This window comes from Pinus tabuliformis, chromosome 7 (assembly GCF_031772625.1).
Source record: "Pinus tabuliformis cultivar Carrire ecotype Pingquan chromosome 7, CPIR1, whole genome shotgun sequence".
NCBI lineage: Eukaryota > Viridiplantae > Streptophyta > Pinopsida > Pinales > Pinaceae > Pinus > Pinus tabuliformis.
The window spans coordinates 1,716,743,787-1,716,760,106 of NC_142293.1; positions in this window are offsets into that span (position 1 = coordinate 1,716,743,787).

Here is a 16,320-nt window from a genome sequence, read left to right on the forward strand (position 1 = left end):
TCGTAATTCGAAGTATAGCGGGTGGATTGCTAAACATTTCTATAGTCATATTGATCTGAAAACCTAAGGGTTTATTGTAACATTTTCAAATCAACAGATTGCACTGAGTAATAAAGGAATTGCATTACATGATTCATGTGTTGGGCCACTTCAATGAAGTATCTTTCATTTCTAAAATTGTCATTTTCTTAAGTATTTCACAAACATACATGTTTTTTCCAATTTGAATGAAATAATTGGAATGTTACTACAAAAAAATTTTAAGTACACTCTGTCTTGAACAATTATTCATTTTTATGTCCTCTTCTGATATCCATTGTAGGGAATTCTTCATTTCTCCCTAGTTTCGATTGACCTCTTTCAATTCACTCATTATCCAGTTTGAGGAATCATTAACTAGTCCTTGACCCTAATTGAAAAACCATTTCACCAACCAGCCTAAAAGATCTGAATTTGCTGAGCTAGCTTGCCTATGAACACTATCTTTAGAACATGATTCAGTCCTGTTTTCTTGACATTTGGACTCCATATCCAAATGGTAAAACGACACTTATCTATCTATATGAATTAGTGATTCCACCACCAAAACAAATCGAAACCCAATCAAGCTTAAAGAACTAGCCTAAAATCAATTAATTCAACAAAGTTATATCATAAAGAGAGAGCCCTCTCTGAGCATTAGGAAGGCTAGATCCTAATCTCAAAAGTAGGTTTGTGGTTACCTATATTATTTCTTTCATGACAACCCTAGGGAAATTTTGGAGTGATAACATAGTGGCAACCATGATGGGGACGAGTCCTAGTTTAATAAACCTTAAAGGATGTCCTAAAATTCATCTTTTCACCTTAAAGGCATTTTAAGGTTGTTAAAAGGTTTCATTAAAAAGTTAAAAAATTAAAATTATGGCTTCCAAAGAACATATTATACTAGTGTACATCCTAATCCAAACCCTACTATAATTTTTTATAATCCAGAGAAAATCTTGAGAAAAAACAATAAAGTAGAAAGTCAAGAAAGCATTAGTGAGTTAACCAAAGAAAATTCACTTCCTAAAGAGTTATCAAACTTAGAGGATCTTCAATTTGATTTATCATTTGAGTGTTCATTGTTTCACACAAAATCTGAAACTTCAATCCATGATACTGTAATAGACCCTACATTTATTCAATTTATTGAATCAAAGAAGAATACTATTCATCCTGATTTAGATCAACATGTTCTAGACACTTTTGACAAACTTGATGCTTTAACCTCAAATTTGATAAGATACATAGATGAAGCTTATTTTCAATAGTCAGTTGAATTAGCTACCCTAATTGCTGCTACTCCTAAGCCTTCTACCATTCCTTCAGAATCTATAAATTCATCTTTATTTAGTACCACCTCATCTATTATTTCCACTATACTTCATTCCATAGAACCATTCATCCCCAAGCTTCCTCTTCGACCTAGAGTTTTATTTTCATCTCCAAATACTTCAAACTCATCTGTAAGCCCTTCAAGCTCAACTGTAAGCCCTTCAAGTTCATCCTTAAGCACTACCACTTTACCTTCTAGCCAAGCTAGAATCTTAGCCATGACTGCCATATATGCTCCCTTGACCTTACCAGCTCAAGTACATGCCATGCCCCAAGACTACCAGAGTAAAATATTTCAGTTTGATTGCACCGGTTAATATACTACACAACAACATGTAAATAAAATGAATGATTACTTTGAATTACATGAAATTGATGAAGAAGATGTACAAATGAGATTATTTTCACAAACATTGGCAGGAGATGTCAAGAAATGGTTTAAAGGTTTGCATGTTGGTCATATTGCTGATTTACCTACTCTCCATAGATTTTTTATCAATAGATGGGAAAGGAAGAAAAATCGCTTACAAATATTATTTGAATGTGAAAACATTAGAAGAGCTACTAATGAATCTGTTCAAGACTATTGTACTAGGTTTCACATTATTTACAATGAAATCCCTGCAAATATCAAACCTCCATGAGACTTAGCACTAATTAAATTTCCTGATGGTTTTGACACTGATATGTCTTACCAGTTAAGAGAAAGAAACCCTCCAACTTTAGAACAAATGCAAAGCGATGTAGTTAGTGTAGAAGCTAACTTGTTGGCTAAAAGAGCTAGAATGATGAATGAAATGAGAGTTTCCATTTAGGAAGAACCATCCACTTCAGATGTTAAGATAGATAATTTGGCTAAAAGTTTAGAAACGTTAGTGGATAGATTAGAAATTATGGAAAGAAAACCACAATGGGATAATCAACAACAAGGTCCTCAAATAATAAATCCAAACTTTAGGAAGAATCTCAATACTGGTAAGCCTAGAGAAGGGCCACCTGATCAATAGATTAGACCACCTTTCCAAGAAAACTATGTTGAAATTTCTCACCAAAATGAAGAATATGAAGACACTCAAATTAACTTAATGGGAATAAATCATGGTAATACTATTTTTCTTACCCAAGAAGAACAAGAATTATGCATGTTACAACAGTTACAGTTACAATATAGAGAGTCCTTTGATTATAAACAAGGTTATGAATTTGTTATTAATGAATTTCATAAGAAATATAACCTTAGGAGTAAGAAAAACACAGAAGCCCCTACTAATAAAACTGTCCAAACTCAGACTAAGAAAACAATGGGAAATCCTACAACCAGAGTGCTGCAAATTCTCTCTAGGGAAATCTAAAAGACTTTCACTCCAAAAATGGTGGCCAGTCCAAAAATTATAGACATTATAGATACAACTACTAAAACTACAAAAGATGTCCAAAAATCAAATGACACCCAAGCTTCAAATGCTATTCAGATTTCAACTGCTTCCCAAACTGTTCCAAAACAAATAATTGAAAATAGTAAAACAGTAGACACCAAAACAAAAACTGAATTACCAACTGAACATAAGAGAGAAAAAACTACCAAAACTCCAATTTCCAAAGAGGAATTCATTCAGTTAGGAAAAACACAACTCCATTTAATATCCAAACTAAAATTTCTAAATTGAAAATATCAGTTCCTTTAACAGAATTGATAAGAAATGATTCCTACAAAGCCCAAATCACCGAAACACTGAATATAGATGAAGCAAAAGGCTCTGTTAATATGGATGATGACCAACCATAGTTAATATTTGGTCCTAAAGTAAATGGAAAACAATAACAAAGTGGTGTTCCTCCATTCTACATTAGCTTGACTATTCATGATCAAATCTTACACAATGATATGTTAGATTCAAGAGCATCCCACAATCTAAGGCCAAAAGCAATCATGGAAACATTGGATTTAGATATAACAAAACCATACAAATATCTTTTCTCTTTTGATTCTAGTAAATTCAAATGCCTGAGCGTTATAAAAGACTTGTGTGTCACTCTAGTTCAATACCGAGGTAAGAGTATTGTCATGGATATTGTAGTTGTTGACATCCCTCCAAAGTATGGAATGCTATTGTCTCCCTCATGCGGATCAAAATTGTAGGGATCCCTACAGTTATACATGTCTTATGCCACAATTTCAGTATTTGGTCAGCCCAAAAAGATTTATAGATAAGCTTTAATGAAATACATGGTCAGTAGCATAGATAAACCACATAACTATCCTATTTATTCTGTACATTCTGATATGGATTCTTTCATTTTATGTAACTCAGACATTGAAAGGAAAATAACACAGTTATCAAACAAGAACATAAAGAACCTAACAGTGAAAATATATTTCATGAATCTAGGTGCCACTTAGACTTTGATGGTTCAGTGAACCTATTAGGAGCAGGTGCAGGAGTTTGGATTGATAATGTGTAAAATAATCATTCTCAAGGTCATGAATTTAGATTAAACTTTAAATGCACAAACAACATGGCAGAGTATGGAGCTTTAATATTGGGATTTCAAATTGTGAGAACCGTTGGAGCCAAGAGAGTTTCTATCATGGGAGACTCTGAATTGATCATAAAAAAAATTAGAGGAGAGTATTCTGTGAATAATCCTAGACTTAGCCAATACAGATAAATTTTTCTAGATCTGATTAAAGAACTTATTGAAATTGATTGTGTTGTTATTCCTAGGAAACATAACATGCAAACTCACAGTTTGGCTACTTTTGCTAGCACTTACAGATTACCTTTTCAACCCAATCACCAATACACTGCAGAGGTAAGACACAAGCATGTTATACTTAATAATCTAAAGTATTGGTAGACTTTTTCACAAGATTCTCAAATATATGATTTTATGAATGTTGAGGGAGAATTCTGAAACTGTAACATGGATACTGATTGTACAGTAGATGACATCATACATTGTGAGATAAATATAAATGTTCTAGATAAACCCACTAAATTCACTAAAGTATAAATGGATAACTTAGAAAAGGTATAAATAGAAGAAATAATTAATGATGATTATGACATTTTAAACTTTAAAAATAACTTTTTTCCTAAGGGATTAGTCCCATTAGAAGATTTGTTTGATTCAAATGATGTAGCTAGAAATCCAAATATGGAGCCTTTAAGATCATACATATAAGAATTCAACCTAGCAATAGAAGAGAAACCTAAGCTTATTAAGCTATCCAAAGCATTACCTCCAGCTGAAAAACTGAAATACTTAAGTTTGTTTAAAGAATTTCAAGATGTCTTTGCCTGGAGTTATGAAGACCTCAAGTCTTATGACATGAGCATTATTCAACATAAAATACCCATCAAATAAGATAAAAAACCCTTCAAACAAAAGCTTAGGAGAACTAATCTAGTTCTTATGCCATTGATTGAAAAGGAAGTAAAAAGGATGTATGAGGCACAAATCATAGCATCTATTAGGTATTCAAATTGGGTCTCTAATTTAGTCACCACTAGAAAGAAAACAAGAGAAATTAGACTTTGTGTTGATTTCAGAAACTTGAAAAAAGTGTCACTAAAGGATAACTATCCCCTCCCTAAAATGGACCATATTCTCTAGAGGGTAGTAGGGTCATTCAGAATTTCATTGCTTGATGGATTCTCAGGATACAACAAAATCATATTTCAACCATAGGATCAAGCAAAGACTGCATTTACCACTCCTTGGGGTACTTTCATCTATTTGAAGATGCCTTTTGGATTGATGAATGTTGGAGCAACATTCCAAAGAGCAATGGACATAGCTTTTGTAGAAAAATCCATGAATTTTTAGTTATTTACCAAGATGATATCACAGTGTTTTCCAAATTAGATAATGAACATCTAGATCATTTGAGAAGAGTTTTTATTAAATGTAGAAAATTTGGCATTTCTTTGAATCCCAAAAAGACACTCTTTGGGCTAGAATAAGGTAAACTCTTGGGACACATAATTTCAAAAGAGGGCATTAGAATTGATCCAACTAGAATAAAGGCAATCCTAACATCACTCGCCTTAGGAACATTAAAGAATTGCAATCATTCTTAGGTAAAATAAATTTTATTAGAAGATTCTTCTAACTTAGTAGAACTAATCAGAGAATTGAATAACATGTTAAAGAAAGAATCAACACTTAAGTGGACAGTAGAGGCTAAGTAGTCTTTTGAGGCAATCAAAGAAGACCTTACTAAAACACCTGTCCTCATAAGTCTTGATTTCAAAAATGATTTTATAATTTTTTCTTTTGCATCAGAACATACCATTGCAGTAGTATTGTTGCAAAAGAATGATCAAGGTTATGAGCAGCCTATTGCATTTTTCAACAAATCGTTAAGAGATGCTACACTAAAGTATAATATAATGGAAAAACAAGCACCTGCTTTAATGAAGGCTATTAAAGATTTCAGAGCGTACATTTTATACTCACACATCATTGCATATGTTCCAAATTCAGTAGTGAAGGAAATTCTAACACAAGATGGGCCTGAAGGAAAGAGATGCAAATGGATTGCCACTATTTTGGAATATGATATTGAAATAAAGGTCACAAAACTATTCAAAGGCCAAGGTTTAGCTAAACTCATGGCTGAATCAAACTGTGAGGACTTAGATATAAAGTTCTGGTGCTCTAGATGATTAGGAAGAGATGGTGACTCCACAGATCAGTGAAGATTTTTTAGATTCACCCTAGTATACATATATCATATTTGTTTTACTAAGTTTACAAGCTCCTCCTAGTTTATCTAGAACTAAAGGTAGATTCTTGAAAATGAAATCAATGAAATATTGTATCATAAACAATGCTTTATTTTGGAAAGATAATGGTGGTATTTTGTTGAATTGTTTATTAATAGATGAAGCTGACAATGTTATGAAAGAATTTCATGCAAGAGATTGTGGAGGACACCTATACTGGAAAAAAATTGTTGATAATATTTTAAGGGTAGGTTTTTACTGGCCCACCCTTTTTGCATATGTCAGAAAATATGTGACCTCCTGTCACAAGTGCCAAATAATTGAAGGCAAGAAGAAACTCTTGCCATTACCCCTCAAACCCATCTCCACAGAAATCCCATTTCAGAAATGGGGTCTAGACTTCATTGGTGAAATTCACCCATCCTCCTCAGCCCAACATAAATGGATTTTGATAGTCACTGATTACTTTACTAAATGGATAGAAGCCATCCCTTCTATACAAGCCACAGATTCTGTCATCATTTATTTCTTGAAAACAATATCCTCTCAAGATTTGGATGCCCATAAAATCTCATTACTGATAATGTAGCTTCTTTCAAATCCAAGAAAATGGTAGACTTTTGTAACAAATATCACATTACCCTTGGCCATTCCATTGCCTATTACCCTCAAGGCAATGGGCTTGCAGAATCCTCAAACAGAAGCCTTGTTAATATCATCAAGAAAATGTTAGAAGACAATAAGAAGACCTGGAACAAAAATTTGGTTAATGCCTTATGGGCAGACAGGCTCACCACAAAAACGTCCATTGGTACATCTCCTTATCAACTAGTATATGGAATGGATGTTGTTTTTCCATAATCTTTAGGAGTACCAGTGATAAAGATAATTCAAGATCTACAAGTAGAATCCAATCATATACAAAGGAGGATAAATCATATAATACGTTTGCAGCAAACCAAGGAAGAAGTATGTCAAATCCCAAGTGATCCAAGATAAAATAAAAAATATTTTTGACAAGAAAACCAAAGCTGATGAGTTTTACATAGTTGAAAAAGTACTCAAATGGGATTCCAGAAGAGAAGAAAAGGGTAAACATGGGAAATTTGATTTCCTATGACAGGGCCCTTATGTTGGAAATAATACTGAGAGGGGGGGGGGGGGGGGGTGAATCAGTATTATCAGATCAGTAAAACTTTTTCAATTTCATACTCAGAAACATATACGCTACTTCAGTTAAGTGAACCCGCGTGTACACGCTACTGTGTCTAATGCAACTAGCGTATATCCAGAGATCTTATGATTCCGTTAGCTTATCTTCAGTAAATGCATCAGAACATTATTAACCATATTAACAATAAACAGGTGCAGTATAACAGAACAGATCATCACACAAAAGCCACACACATGAACACCATGATATAAGGTGGAAACCCAATGTGGGTGAAAACCACCTGCTGCAATTTGTTTCTATCTTCCTTTAATAAGAAACTTCTTTTACAATGTACTGGTGCAGTCCTTTACCAGCACGCAGGCTACAACTTGCAGAGGGCTACAACCCTCTTAGCTCTTGTACTAGCCGATCCATTTACTAGTACGTAGGTGCCTACCTACAAAATGCTCCAACCTTTCCTCGTTTTCCAGCTGCTCCTGGAAGGGAGCTACAACCCCCTTTGCTCTTGTACTGGCTGATATGTTTACCAGTACGTAGGTGCCGGCCTACGATCTACCCGGGACCACATTTCATACATTTTCATACTGGATCCATAAGATAATCACCATTGTAGTACAACCTTCATCATTAATCACTGAAACACTGAAACATTGTCAACAACACAGTCACCAGAACACAGAGCAGACACAGAACTCTGCAATAACCATCAGACCCATCTGCAACTTCAAATATCAAGCTTTACAATGTACACGCTACTTGGATGAACCCAACCTGCATGTATACGCTCTTTTTCCAAGGTCAACCCGCGTACAGATCTAAAAATATTTCCTTATAACTTTGCGGCTGTACCAGACATCAATCATACTATAACACTTATAGAACATTATTTGCGTCAGTATGCAGATCTAGAATAAGCATAATCAACCATATAAAGATATTTCATTTCAAACCATTTGATCCCGATCTCTCCTTAGATCTTGTTCTCTATCAACTGGTGAGATCTCTCCTTAGCTCAGATCAAGCAATGCATCATTAACCCATAACCTGCATACTGGATCTAATACTTCATGAGATATTTTAGACATTTCAGATACCTAGCCTAATGATCTTCTTCTCCTTATATAGCATTAGGCCCTCCTCAATACCACGAGCCAAAACCATAGTAATACAATACCATCAACTTCAAAACTAGGGATCAACACGTCCGTCGAGACACCATGGTCCAAAACCATAGGCACAACTTCCAAGGAATAACCGCCATGGACCAAAGATAAGTTTTCCACATAAACGCTCTTTTACTGAAGCCAACCTGCGTGTACACGCAACTTGGTATATAGCGAAGCTGCGTATACGCAACTTGGTATATAGTGAACCTGCTTGTATACGCGACTTGGTATATAGTGAACCAGCGTGTATATATTTTTCTTCATACTTGTAGACTGATCATCAATTCCTTGCTGCTATCCTTCTGCACTATGATTTGTCATCAGTGTGGTTTGCCATCAAGGACAACACTTGTCTCATAATGCCAACAATCTCCCCCTTTGGACTTGATGGCAAAGCTGACTTGTTACACTTAGAACTATCATCTGATTCCTTTGAGCTGTCCTCCATCAGTCACATCTGACATCTCTTCTGAAGATTCATCCAGTTATACATAAGTGAGATATTCTTCTATGAGAGGGTTGCCATCAAGTACAACACATGCATCATAATGCCAACAATGTCCCCCTTTGGACTTGATGGCAACAACACCAAATCACTCTCCCCCTTTGACATCAAGGGCAAAGGGTGGACCAAGATGTTCTCTTCCTTTGCTGAACATTTCGCTGTCCATACTCCCCCTGAGTATCTGTTAAAATCTCTGAATGATCTCCCCCTTTGTATATGCCAAAGTGTACCAATCTGTCAATGTTCCCCCTGAGTACATGCCAAGTCTCTGTACTGCTGAAGTGTGCTGTTCATGCTCTTCCTGACTGTAGGCAAGATCTGCAAAAGATGTTCTTCAAGAAGAACATGACTCTATACATCATAAAAGACCTTCCTATCACCAAAGACTCATACATACATCCATCTCTCAACTAAGTGAGGATATAAAAAAATTGACTCATCCACCCAACCAAGTGGGGATACACCAAAAGTTTACATATGACAACCAATCATATTGCATCAATCATCCCAGGCATAGTGGGGAAACCAAAATAGGCCGTTACATGACCTTGACACCATGAAAGAGATACCACAAAAGAGATATATGACATAGAGACGAAAGAACTAGACCAAGACTTATGAAAGTCACCAGCAGCATCTGATAATCACTATTCAAATCAGCAACCAAGAGATCCTTCTGTTCTCCTTTCGCCTTTGTTCCATCTGAAACCAACAACAAATGTGGACTAGAACCAAAAGCTTTAAGATAATGCCAACAATGCATCATTGGAAGATTATCTGCTCCCCTGAGCCTGTGCCAGATGATCTCTGTCAGACCCATATCATACTTTCTGCAACCAACATCTGTCCCTGCTAATTTCCTTCAAAACTCCATATACGCGTCTGCATCCACATAAACAAGCGTATATACGCGGATAGGCCTTATGAAACTCGCGTACAACCATTTTCATATCAGCAACCTGTAAATGTCCTACAGCAAGGTATGTCTGAACATAGATGTCAACTCCTCCTTTTAGACATCATCATGAAGTCATTCACATTACATGTGAAACCACCATAGCTATTACATCAACGTCAAGATCTACATGATCCAAGTATCATTACTTGGGAACATCTGCATCAATCAGCATATGTAAGTATCAACCTATCATCATATAGATAAGAACTCATCACCATGTCTCCAACAAAGCAACTTTGAGTAGTCATCCATGTATCAACACTATGTATCTTGAGCTCAAGCTCATTTGACAAAACTTCTTGATATCATCAATAGCAACAATCCTTATCCACAAGAGTGCCTGTATCATAACTGTATGATCTTTATGCATATGACAGCAGCACTATATGAGTGACTCATCATCAAGTGAGGAAGATGTGTATTCAAGCTTTGTACTTCTCCTTTTCTTTATGAAGATCACCATGTAAGCATCATCAAAGGATCAACCATAAATCTGATCTGAACATCTACTATGTAACTTCAAGAATCATATGAGAGTTTATCATAGACAACTCACAACATCATATCATAGCAAGATATATCATTTAGCCATATAAGAATCATCACCAAGGATTATTAACCATAATGCCAACAATGAATTACTAAAGGCATATGCTCCCCCTCAACCAGTGCCATTTATTAGATCTGATCATGCATATATCAGCAATAAGCATCAAAACATCATCATCCTCAAGTTAGGATCAAAACACTTCTAGACAAATAACAAAACATTTCCACACATCCTCAGCAGACTGTAACCAATAGAGCAAATAATAGACTGAATCATATCAGATCCTTTTTCTGATCCTGTCCCCACTGCTTTTCCTGAGACTGACATATATGCGACTTTGCAGTGTCTAACTCGCGTATGTACGCGACTTCCCTTTAAGGAACTTGCGTATGAGATTCAGAACACTGAAGTTTTACACTTTCAGCTCCCCATGAGTCTGATATGTCTGTGCTGTGTTGTGTCTCAGTACATTGTGCTGACTGTACTTCCTTCTTCCTCCATATCTTCAAGTGTGATGAGGTTTTCTCCTTTTGGTGTGATGTCCATCCTTTGTTCCTGCATTCCTTTGCTATATGTCCAAGCTTGTTACATGCATAACATCTTACATGTTTCATATTCCTCCTGTAGCAATCAGCAGCTTTGTGACCAAACATATTGCAAGCAAAGCAATATCCACTAAAGTACCTTGAGTGTGATGATCTTTCTACATGATGGTCTTGAACCCTTCTTCTTCCACATCTAGCTGCAACATGTCCAAGATTATGACATACATAACATTCAACATTATTCATAGGAGGAGTAAAATATTTTCTTTGAGGAGTCTTTTTCCTTGATTGTTGATGGGGTTGACCTTTCATCTCCTTGTTGATCATTTTAGTTTTCTCTTTAGAGTTCCTTGCCTCACCTTGTGAGCTAGATTCACCTTCAACAGATTCATGAAAACCAAGACCAATCTTGATAGCAGGAGGCCTTTGACTACTAAGAATATCATCCAAGACTTTAGAACTATCTTGAAATCGTAAAAGCTTATCCTTTTCTTCTAGTTTACCTTTCAAGATATTTACCTCAACCTGAAGCTGTTCTTCCTTTTCAAGAGATTGCTTTTTCAAATCTTCTTCACCTTTCCTTCCTTCTTCCATTTGTTCCCTTAGTTTGAGAATCTCCTTTTCTTGTTCCTCATTCAGATCCTGCTGCATTTGACGAACTCGGAAGGCACATTCTAGTTGAGATTTTAAGCTGGTGGCTTCGTTTTCTTGTTTTGCAATAGCTTGGAGTAGATCTGTATTCTGCTTCTTTGATTCTTCAAGATCTCCTTTTAGTGAGAGGATTGTAGCTTCAAGATTTTCATAGTAGCTGGATCTATCTTTGAGTTTCTTGATGGTTGTGCTTCTTTCGTTGACTTCTTTTCTTAATGATGTCACTTCATGCTGCAATTTTTGACATTGGTCTTCCTTGTCCTTGAGTAGCTTTCTTACCTTGTTTCCTTCTTCTAGTTGGGCCTTTAGTTTGGTAACTTCTTCTTTGAAAGCACATTCCCTTTTGTTCAATAGATCTTGTTGATCTTTAACTTTGTCTGTAAGCCTTCTAAATACTGCCTCTATTTGATACTTTTCTTGCTCACCCATAAAAGCATGTTCAGTATTTTCACTATCACTTCCATCACTTTCACAAGGAAATATAGCAAGAACATCAGAGGATAACACATTCATACCTGATAATGATTCTGAATCTGATTCTGAATCTGAAGAACTTCTTATACCTAATCCCCAATCGACTCTCCCACTGTCATAGATCTTCTGAGATGTCTTCTTCTTCTTATGAGCTTTCTTCTTAAGCTTCTTTCCCATTATTCCACGGATCTCCTTCAAGCGATCAAGCTTCTACCAAAGGACCTCCTCTGATACCAATTGTTGGAAATAATACTGAGATGGGAGGGGGGGGGTGAATCAGTATTATTAGATCAGTAAAACTTTTTCAATTTCATACTCAGAAACATATACGCTACTTCAGTTAAGTGAACCCGCGTGTACACGCTACTGTGTCTAATGCAACTAGCGTATATCCAGAGATCTTATGATTCAGTTAGCTTATCTTCAGTAAATGCATCAGAACATTATTAACCATATTAACAATAAACAGGTGCAGTATAACAGAACAGATCATCACACAAAAGCCACACACATGAACACCATGATATAAGGTGGAAACCCAATGTGGGTGAAAACCACCTGCTGCAATTTGTTTCTATCTTCCTTTAATAAGAAACTTCTTTTACAATGTACTGGTGTAGTCCTTTACCAGCACGCAGGCTACAACCTGCAGAGGGCTACAACCCTCTTAGCTCTTGTACTAGCCGATCCATTTACTAGTACGTAGGTGCCTACCTACAGAATGCTCCAACCTTTCCTCGTTTTCCAGCTGCTCCTGGAAGGGAGCTACAACCCCCTTTGCTCTTGTACTGGCTGATATGTTTACCAGTACGTAGGTGCCGACCTACGATCTACCCGGGACCACGTTTCATACATTTTCATACTGGATCCATAAGATAATCACCATTGTAGTACAACCTTCATCATTAATCACTGAAACACTGAAACACTGTCAACAACACAGTCACCAGAACACAGAGCAGACACAGAACTCTGCAATAACCATCAGACCCATTTTCAACTTCAAATATCAAGCTTTACAATGTACACGCTACTTGGATGAACCCAACCTGCGTGTATACGCTCTTTTTCCAAGGTCAACCCGCGTACAGATCTAAAAATATTTCCTTATAACTTTGCGGCTGTACTAGACATCAATCATACTATAACACTTATAGAACATTATTTGCATCAGTATGCAGATCTAGAATAAGCATAATCAACCATATAAAGATAGTTCATTTCAAACCATTTGATCCTGATCTCTCCTTAGATCTTGTTCTCTATCAACTGGTGAGATCTCTCCTTAGCTCAGATCAAGCAATGCATCATTAACCCATAACCTGCATACTGGATCTAATACTTCATGAGATATTTTAGACATTTCAGATACCTAGCCTAATGATCTTCTTCTCCTTATATAGCATTATGCCCTCCTCAATACCACGAGCCAAAACCATAGTAATACAATACCATCAACTTCAAAACTAGGGATCAACACGTCCGTCGAGACACCATGGTCCAAAACCATAGGCACAACTTCCAAGGAATAACTGCCATGGACCAAAGATAAGTTTTCCACATACACGCTCTTTTACTGAATCCAACCTGCATGTACACGCGACTTGGTATATAGCGAACCTACGTATACGCGACTTGGTATATAGTGAACCTGCTTGTATACGCGACTTGGTATATAGTGAACCAGCGTGTATATATTTTTCTTCATACTTGTAGACTGATCATCAATTCCTTGCTGCTATCCTTCTGCACTATGATTTGTCATCAGTGTGATTTGCCATCAAGGACAACACTTATCTCATAATGCCAACACCTTATATCATTTATGGTTACAAAGTTAACAATGAAGTTTTATTGAAGCAATTAGATGAAACAAATCTACCAGGTGGACCAATCAATGGTAGAATGTTGAAGCAATATTTATCCCTAGATGAACATTAGTTCAATTGTTTACTTTTCTCATTGCACATAACATCGCAAAGTTTAGATTGGATTAGATGACTGTCTTTTGATGTTGAAGCCTAAAGAGAAGGCCCTAAGCTTTGGAAGGTGTACAATCATATGTATGAATAAAGAAGATCATAGAGAAGCAGTTACAAGGCAACCAAAGTCAAAGTTTCAAAAGGCTATTGATCTTAAAGTTCTTGGCATTTCACCACGAAATTGCATGCCCATGTGGAGCCACTGTTAGGGTCCTATAATAATAGGATTCATAATTTTGAATTGGCTATGATTAGTCTTTTAATATGGTACATAATTTTGCTTTCTGCAAAATGTTTTCCTATATTAAAAATAAAAATGTAAAGAGGGTAAGTCCTAAAAGAAAAATCAAAGGACTAAAATAAAAGGATCAAAAAAGAAAATAAGATATGAATTCCACCAAAAAGAGATAAAAAATACATTCTGAAAGTGATGCAAATTCAAATGCCACTACTTTTTACTTTACTTGGCAAAATAAAATTATGTGCAGTTGTCAAAAATGCAAGAATCCATGATGGTCAAATAGTTTAATCTTGATTCATTCATGCCTTAAGTTTCATGTTGATAGATAAAGAATAAAGATCTAGAAAAGCTATTTAATCTTGGAAAATCAGTAGTTAGGTAGAGAATAAATAATTATCTCAACAGTCTAATCTGATCCATTGGAAGTTACAAGGTTACAATTAGATAGTTTGCTTATCAAAGAAAAAGAAATAAAGGGTCAGCAAGCTCAAATGCACCCAATGAATGAAGAGAAAATGATAGGGTAAATAAAGGGTAGGTAAAAGAGGTTTTGGAATGCACAAGGTTGCAAGCTCAAATGCACCTTCATTATGCTTAAAATTATATTTCATGTGCAGGAGGAATTATCAAAGAAAAAGGACATTCACAAAAGTTGTATATTACTTTGGGTATTTAACCTAAAAGTTCTATATATTTTTGGGCCTGAATACTAAAGCTTATTCACTAATTTCCCCTCATTTCATTAAACCCCTACATGTCTAGTTTATTAATTTCCCTTCATTACCCCTTCATTACTTTTCATTCCCTAATGTTTTTCCCATTCTTGATTCCAATCTACCCTTCCTTCTCATTTCCCCTTATTCTAACACATTTCCATTCTAAGAAAAAACCCTTTTCCCTTCATTTGAACCCTTTTTCCCTTTATTTCACACCTTTCCCTAGACATTACCCTTATTAATTTCCCTTTTCCATTTAAACCCACTAAAACCCTCTTATCCTAAGTTTAAAAAGTTAAATGTGTCGTGCCCCATTGAAAAACCCTCCCGGATACCCTTTCAACCCAACCCTTATATTATTTTAACCTATAGTCCTGCTTTATATATTTCAGAGCCCCCACTTGATAATTCGCCAACCCTCACAAAACCTTTGTATATAGTTAACCCACCGCACTATTTATCCCGGGGCCCCGCCAACCACACCTTGACTTAGACCTCGCAACTCCAACATGCGATAGCCCTTCGATGAACCACCTCTAGATCCAACAACCCATACCCATATCATGTGCTCTCATTGTCCAACTGTTAAAATCCCAAAAGCACGCGAGATTCACAGTTTTGCCCGACCACCTTTTGGCTACATGGCAACCCCACGTTATATTATGTGCTCTCAAAAAATACCACCATCCACTCAAAAGTGGTGTGATATGCCATAAAACCACCTCCCTACGTAGGATGAAACCACCCACTATTTACACATTAATTCCACGCCCAAAACTTAACCATTGTTGGTTAAAAGCCAAGCAATTGCCCTTTTTACACTTTTCACTATTATTTAGTTACCAAGCGACCTTTGTAGACCAATTCTAAACCCCAAAGCTCAACTCAACTATTTTAACCCATTTAGAACCAGAACACCCTACAGACTGCAAATTGAAGCCTCAGAAAGCCTCCGCTGCTCCCACAGAACCTTGTTTGCACACCTAATCGTAGTTTTTCCAAGTATTCTTGAAAGAAATAGAACAACCTTGTACTTAAGCTCTGCATAGTGTTTATGAAAGGTTAATTAATTGAATTAATTAAAAAATCTTTACAAACTAAAAGAACCCCACTATTCATCCGAAAGCCCTTTCCTGCAGACTGTATTAACCCTTTACAATATTCCAGAAGTCTTGAGCTTAATCCTTAAGCCAGATAAAGAATAATTAAATAGAATAAACCGAATTATGGCTTCCCAAAGAATTCTGAAAGAAAACCCTTGCAAAC